At 42.0% G+C, this 6,710-nt stretch overlaps 1 pseudogene; it reads left to right on the plus strand.

The window, feature by feature from the left end:
* The first annotated feature begins 5,746 nt into the window (after positions 1-5,746).
* LOC126250142 (5S ribosomal RNA) lies at positions 5,747-5,864 on the plus strand (annotated as a pseudogene).
* Positions 5,865-6,710: the final 846 nt, after the last annotated feature.

A 6,710-nucleotide genomic window follows, 5' to 3' on the forward strand; every position in this document is an offset into this window, starting at 1 on the left:
ACAATCTGATATTCAAGCTCCTGTCCTCAGTGGGAGAGCAATGTAACTGAGTAAGAGTCTTTCCATATTAGTCAATATGTAGAGGCATTTTGTAGGGTTTAATTGTCGGTGAAATATGGCGATCTGTGTAAAATAGTTTTTTGCCGCTGAAAGTCTCGTCTGCAGAAAGAAAGAAAAGGCGGACAATGCTTCCACACCAGCGGCATCAGTTATTCGGAGGGTAAGCTTGATAAGAGCCAATAATAATGCTCGATTCAATCAGAAAACATCCTTTGTGTTGGGACGTAGGAATGTCTAACGTTTAACGTTTCTGAGATGTATATTGACAGCAGGATGAACATTTCACAGCGATGTGTGAGCCATGCTGTGTACGTGTACACGGCTAGATGCAGCTTGGGTGTCCTGTTAGGATCGCGAGGAACAATGCACCCTGTGGTATTCTGTCAGCAATGGTTAACACACGTGCTGCCCATAGGTGTCTTGCATATGGGATTGGCGTGAGTGTGCCTTGGATTTCTGTGACGTCAGTATAACACGCGAAGAACTCTAACTGTATACCCGAAAATAGACCAAACTTTTACCTGCCGGCTGTAGGCAGCAGCGTCATGAGAGTGATGGCTCATGCTGGCTTGCGTCAAAAGGCGGCTCACGTCAGAGTCGGAGCGTGTGCACCCATGGAGCATCTGCGCTCTGCAAATATGTCTTCACTCCCGTACGGTCGCATCAACAACGATGCCTAGGTGATCACGTATTTCGACAGTCAATTTCTCATGTATCAAGTATGATAGGGATGCCGCCTCCTCATGCTTGAGGGACCCGAATGGGCATCTGTGCGTGGCTTGGCAGCTGATGGTCGCATCACTTTACAGGGGCTGCTGGCGCATCCCAACTTCTGGGAGCGTGTGCGGTAGCGTCCTGTGTGGCACAGTAGACAGGGAGCAGCGGGCAGTGCCTGTGCACATTGTCTGCATGACTGTTGCATTATTTTGTGAGCAGGTCTGTGGGCTGTGCTATGCGTTATTTGGACTGTTTACGCATTGATTTCGTGTCTGCACATTGGTGTACTACGTTACTTAGGTGGAGTTTGCGTGTGTGTGTGCTGTGAGTTGAAATTATTTCGCCGGCCGCGGTGGCCGTGCGGTTCTAGGCGCTTCAGTCCGGAACCGCGGGACTGCTACGGTCGCAGGTTCGAATCCTGCCTCGGGCATGGATGTGTGTGATGTCCTTAGGTTAGTTAGGTTTAAGTAGTTCTACGTTCTAGGGGACTGATGACCTCAGATGTTAAGTCCCATAGTGCTCAGAGCCATTTGAACCATTTGAAATTATTTCGGTAAAATAAGAGTCGTTTGTGTGTCTGCAGAGCGTTATTTCGGTAATTTATGAGTAGTTTACAGGTCTGTAGGCTGTGTGGCGTGATCCCAAGCATGCCAGAGAGTGTGTTTTGTATCAGTGTGATAAATATACTATCTAAAATCCATCCCTAAGGAAATTGTTCCAAAATAAATAAAGTATGCTCCTTCCTTTCTCCAGCAGCCCAGCGCAGGCTGAGCCATTTTCCCCTCCAGACAGCCATCTTGGGTTACATCACAGAATGGACGACAGTGCCCTCTGGAGGCAGTACTGTGTGTACTAGGTCAGTTGGACTCTGGATCCCATGGCGTCCACACTGTTTCCCTCCTATCATCGCCGCCATCTTTGATTGCATCACAGAATGGACGTCAGTGCCCTCTGGTTGCTGTACTGTGTATTAGTTCAGTTGGACTCCATACCTCATGGCAACCACACTGTTTCCCTTCATCCCCCCCCCCCCCCCAACGCAGACCGCCATCTTGGTTTATGTCATTGAACAGATGACGGTACCCTCTTATGGCAGTTCTGTGTACTAGGTCAGTTTGACTCCGGACCCCATGGCGGCTACATTTGATGGTAGTACTGCCTCTAATTGTTTAAATAAATAGTGCATGCAAAATAAAGACTTATGTCCAGCAGAGTTCGATTCCTCTTTCCGCCATTTCCTAGGAAGAGGTGGTGGTCGGATGACTTAGGTTAGTGGAGGTAGCCCAAATGACCTATCTTCCCGCCATTTTCTTAGGCTAGTAGAGATGCTTTTACCTTGTGATTCGTTTTAAAGGAAAAATGTAATTCTGTACATATTTGGCCGCAATTTTCATCTATTTAAAGCATATCATATTTAGTACATGACAGACCTACTTGGGAAGCGAACTTGACTTCCATGGGTAGGGGGCTGCCTGTATTTTAAAATTCCACTCTGTATCATGTTTTTTCTGTCATAAAGAAAAATACTTCGTGAATGTTTATTATAGAATTATTTTAACTATAAACTATGATTTTTTGATCGTAGGATGGCCTGATGACGTTGCTCAGTGCCGAAACCAGAAGCCAGTAGGCAAAATAAAAATGCTACTGTGTACAAACGGAAATATTCTTTTCCAGAAAGAAACTGATGTCAGTCATGACAGTGTGCAATTTGTTACTATGTTGATGCAATTGTAGTTATGGGTTTCCTTGCCGGACGCGTTTTGTTTCCTGTGATACGAAATGTTTGATTTCCTGTAACAGATAATCTCGTTTTCAGTAATTTGTTTCAGATAAATAATGGCTTTTCAATTTGTCTTTTGATTCTTTCGTGGAGTGCAAGGTCAAGCTCTATGCATACCCAACGTTTCTGTGAAAACGATAGTTCTAATCGCCAGTTTCCACTAACAGGTTGTGTGTGTTGAATGAGAGGAAATTTTTTTTGTTTGTGCTATCTCGTTCATTTTTGATATCTCTCTCATAATAGCTTTGGTGTATATCGTTTAACATCGTATTTGTTTCTTATTAAATGACGTTTCTCTGTTTCTTGCACAGGTTTACCTTTGCACGACGTAAAATGTCAACAATAAAATTAAATTTAGTAGTAATGTTCAGTCTCAGACATAATGCTTAATTTACGATTATATTTTAGTTTCTTAATTCTATATTTACACAAATATTTGCATCTATTCGTCATTTTTTAATATTTTGGTTTTTCTAGAGTCACCATCGTCATCGTCATTAGCCATTTGACATTCACCGATGAATAAAGGCCTTCTTTATGCTCGTACTTTTCCATACATTGTAGTTTTCAGCTTTACTCATCTGTGCTACTCGTACATATTGTCCAGTGTGATGCACCCACGTTATATTACGTCGGGTCTTTTACTATACCTTGTAGTGTAGAAAAAGACTTCCTTGGCATGTCTACCATAATTCGCCTTGATACGTGCCTCACCAATCCACATTTATTAACATGAACCGTATTTTGAATAAAATACTAGCACTAGTTGCACTTTAGATTTTATTTTTTAAAAAAGAAGGAAAAACATGATCGGTTTCGGTCCCCAATGCCATTATCCAGAGTATGTGATTGATTGACAGTTCATACAGTACATCATTATTTAAACACAGGTGTTAAAACTTAAAATATAAAACTGAATAAAAAGTCCCATAGTCTGCTGTAGTAGTATTTATTTAAGTTAATTAGAGACTCACACAACCGGTTTCGCAACTTTTAAATTACATCTTCTAGTGTACATCTGTACAGATTTTTTAAAAAATTTATTCTTTTATAATGAGGAACTGAAATTATCTGAGATGAATAGACTTAAACATGGAAGAAAATATTACGCGTCTAGTTAGAAAACTAGGAATGGCTCACATGCGCCCCACAAGGAACGGACTTACACAAACTTCATAAATAAGGTTTGTAATTTTATAGCAAAAGAAGGTTACTTACAAATACTGTGTCATATGGTATAGAGAATAGTTACAAAACGCCGCAGAGTAACAGTTGGCGTGGTTAGGCAAAGTTCTCAGCCCTCCTCAATCGATAAAAACCATTATCAATGATGAATGTCATTTCTATAAAACAAAAGAATAGAATTAGGGATCAGAAACTGATCCTTGATTAAAAAAAAACTCGGATGAAAAAGAGATGGGGACCGTCTCCATGTAACATGGAACTGCCAAAAAACGGGACTGACGTGTGTTAGAAATCGCGAGCTGTCATCACTTTCCCATTAAAATATGTTCCTGTCAGCCTGTCAAGCAACAATGCCCTTCATAAATGTTATACAGGACATAAATATCTTTAACATTTCACGGCCCTGTCAGCAACTGTATAAATTTTAATTTTAATAATCAACAGCGTCAGTTGCACCGTTTACCTAGAATTGACCTAGGTTTCAGTCGGGATAACCCAACCTTCTTCAGAATAACAGTAACTACCGTTTGTCCATAGTGGACATCGTCAAGCTAAAATTACAAATCCATAAATTATCGTCAGACTGTAAAAACTTATCTGAAACTGCCTCGGCCCCACTTCGCGACCGCGATGCGGTAGCCACGAGTGCTGTACTTGAACTCACTATGGACTATGGACGAACGGTAGTTACTGTTATTCTGAAGAAGGTTGGGTTATCCCGACTGAAACCTAGGTCAATTCTAGGTAAAAGGTGCGACTGAGGCTGTTGATTATTGAAATTAAAAAAAAAAAAAACAATTACACAGGACAGTCCTGGTGTGGTTGCCCTAGTTTTAAAATTATCCATTATCCAGTAGTTATAAGTGAGAAGTCCTGGGAGACCACAGAACGAGCCGCTCTGTGCAGCTGGCATTTTATTCAAAATCAATCTTACGGTCGTAGAACGTGAATCAACATGCTCCAAATGCTGGGCAAAAAATTAACTTTACTGGCAGATTGGATTTTCCGCGGCCGTGTTGTAAAAATGTTATTTATGTGTACTGCAACCAGTCACAATTTTTTGTGGGATATTAATAACATACTAATTTGTCAACGATAAATTTCGAACTACTAGCTCTCATCTTCAGGAATCAAAGCAGGCAAATCACTTTAATATCATTTACTTTGCTAAGTCTATTAACTAGATTATCTCTGGGTCATTAAGGTGCCAAGGGGCTCATTGTGTTCAGATAATATGGCTCTTTAACTAGAAGTGGAAAAATGTTTATAGTGTATATCGTGCGAATATATCTCGCTTATGCGCCACTGCCTTTGGAAAATAATACCCATGTACGTCCCCTGGCGGCTGCGGGGTTTGCGTATCTGTCTCCACTTCGTAGAACAGTTCTGAAATGTTTTAAGCCACATTTGATTTTGCACTGATGTATTAATGTTCCTTACGGAAGTGAAGTAAACTGATTCGCAGAAAACACAGCAATATAAACACAAGATGGCAGCAATATGAACAGTAGTTGGTCTGAAAATGTTTTGGCACTCAGAGATGTCACAGACGAGCAGAAATGTTTCACTCAGGTTTCAAAAATGTTCAAATGTGTGTGAATTTCTAAGGGACCAAACTGCGGAGGTCATCGGTCCCTAGACTTACACACTACTTAAACTAATTATAACTTATGTTAAGAACAACACACACACCCATGCCCGAGGGAGGACTCGAACCACCGACGGGAGTATCCATGCAGTCAGTGACATGGCGCCTCTAACCGCGCGGCCACTTCGCGCGGCACACTCACGTTTCACTTGGATTTCATACTCTGTAGCATGGTACATAAGACAGGGATACTGATGAAAAGCTGACAATAACAAAAATAATTAAAGTACGGTTAAAACCGAAAAAGGATATTTGTTAATTGAAATTTGGGCATAAAAAAGATATTTCATGCAAGCAGGAATGATTCTACGTGTCATAAATTAATGATTTACAATTCACTTACATACTAGTACGCCAACGGCCTTGCCGCAGTGGTAACACCGGTTCCCGTCAGATCACCGAAGTTAAGTGCTGTCGGGCTGGGCTACCACTTGGATGGGTGACCATCCGGTCTGCCGAGCGCTGTTGGCAAGCGGGGTGTACTCAGCCCTTGTGAGGTAAACTGAGGAGCTACTTACTTGAGAAGTAGCGGCACCTGTCTCGTAAACCGACATCGACCGGGAGAGCGGTGTGCTGACCAGATGCTCCTCCATCTCCGCATCCAGTGACGCCTGTGGGCTGAAGATGACACGGAGGCCGGTCGGTATCGTTGGGCCTACCAAGGCCTGTTCGGACGGAGCTTAGATTTTTTAAAATACTAGTACCCACAGAAGTGTGTAGCCGTACACGGGGGTCATAACCAAGTCTATAGCGTCTTTGAATGTCAAAATCATTTCAATGCAACTAGTGTTTATCTGGCGGCGATATTGTTCTTAAAAGCGATGTACTGTGAGAAACAGTATACTTGTCTTCCATAAAGAACAAAAATGCATTGAGATACTATGTAGTAGTACTTCGTGCTACGTACGTCTCATGTAAAAATACAGTTGGAAAGTGATTTAAAGCAGTGCAGAAAAGTGCTACAAGACGAGCGCATATCATAGAGTACTACTACAGCCAGTGAACGTACATGCAATAAGTCACCAGGACAATATTTCCAAAAAACAATTTCGCCACAGTAAATCATTTTGCCAAGAAATTCGCCATAGATTTTGTCCCATTTCTATGTAGGGAGGCAGACGATCACGATACAATGAAGACTGTGGGAACTCAACAGACTGGATGTAATCTAAGTAAAACTCTTCGTAACGTAAACAATACGCTGCCTGGTATAAAAGAGGGGCAGAAGGAAACGAAATGAAATGAAAGTTTCTGGGTTGACAGCGTTCGCCGGCCCGAGTGGCCGAGCGGTTCTAGGCGCTACAGTCTGGAACCGCG

Source organism: Schistocerca nitens, chromosome 3 (genome assembly GCF_023898315.1).
Source record: "Schistocerca nitens isolate TAMUIC-IGC-003100 chromosome 3, iqSchNite1.1, whole genome shotgun sequence".
In the NCBI taxonomy this organism is placed as follows: domain Eukaryota; kingdom Metazoa; phylum Arthropoda; class Insecta; order Orthoptera; family Acrididae; genus Schistocerca; species Schistocerca nitens.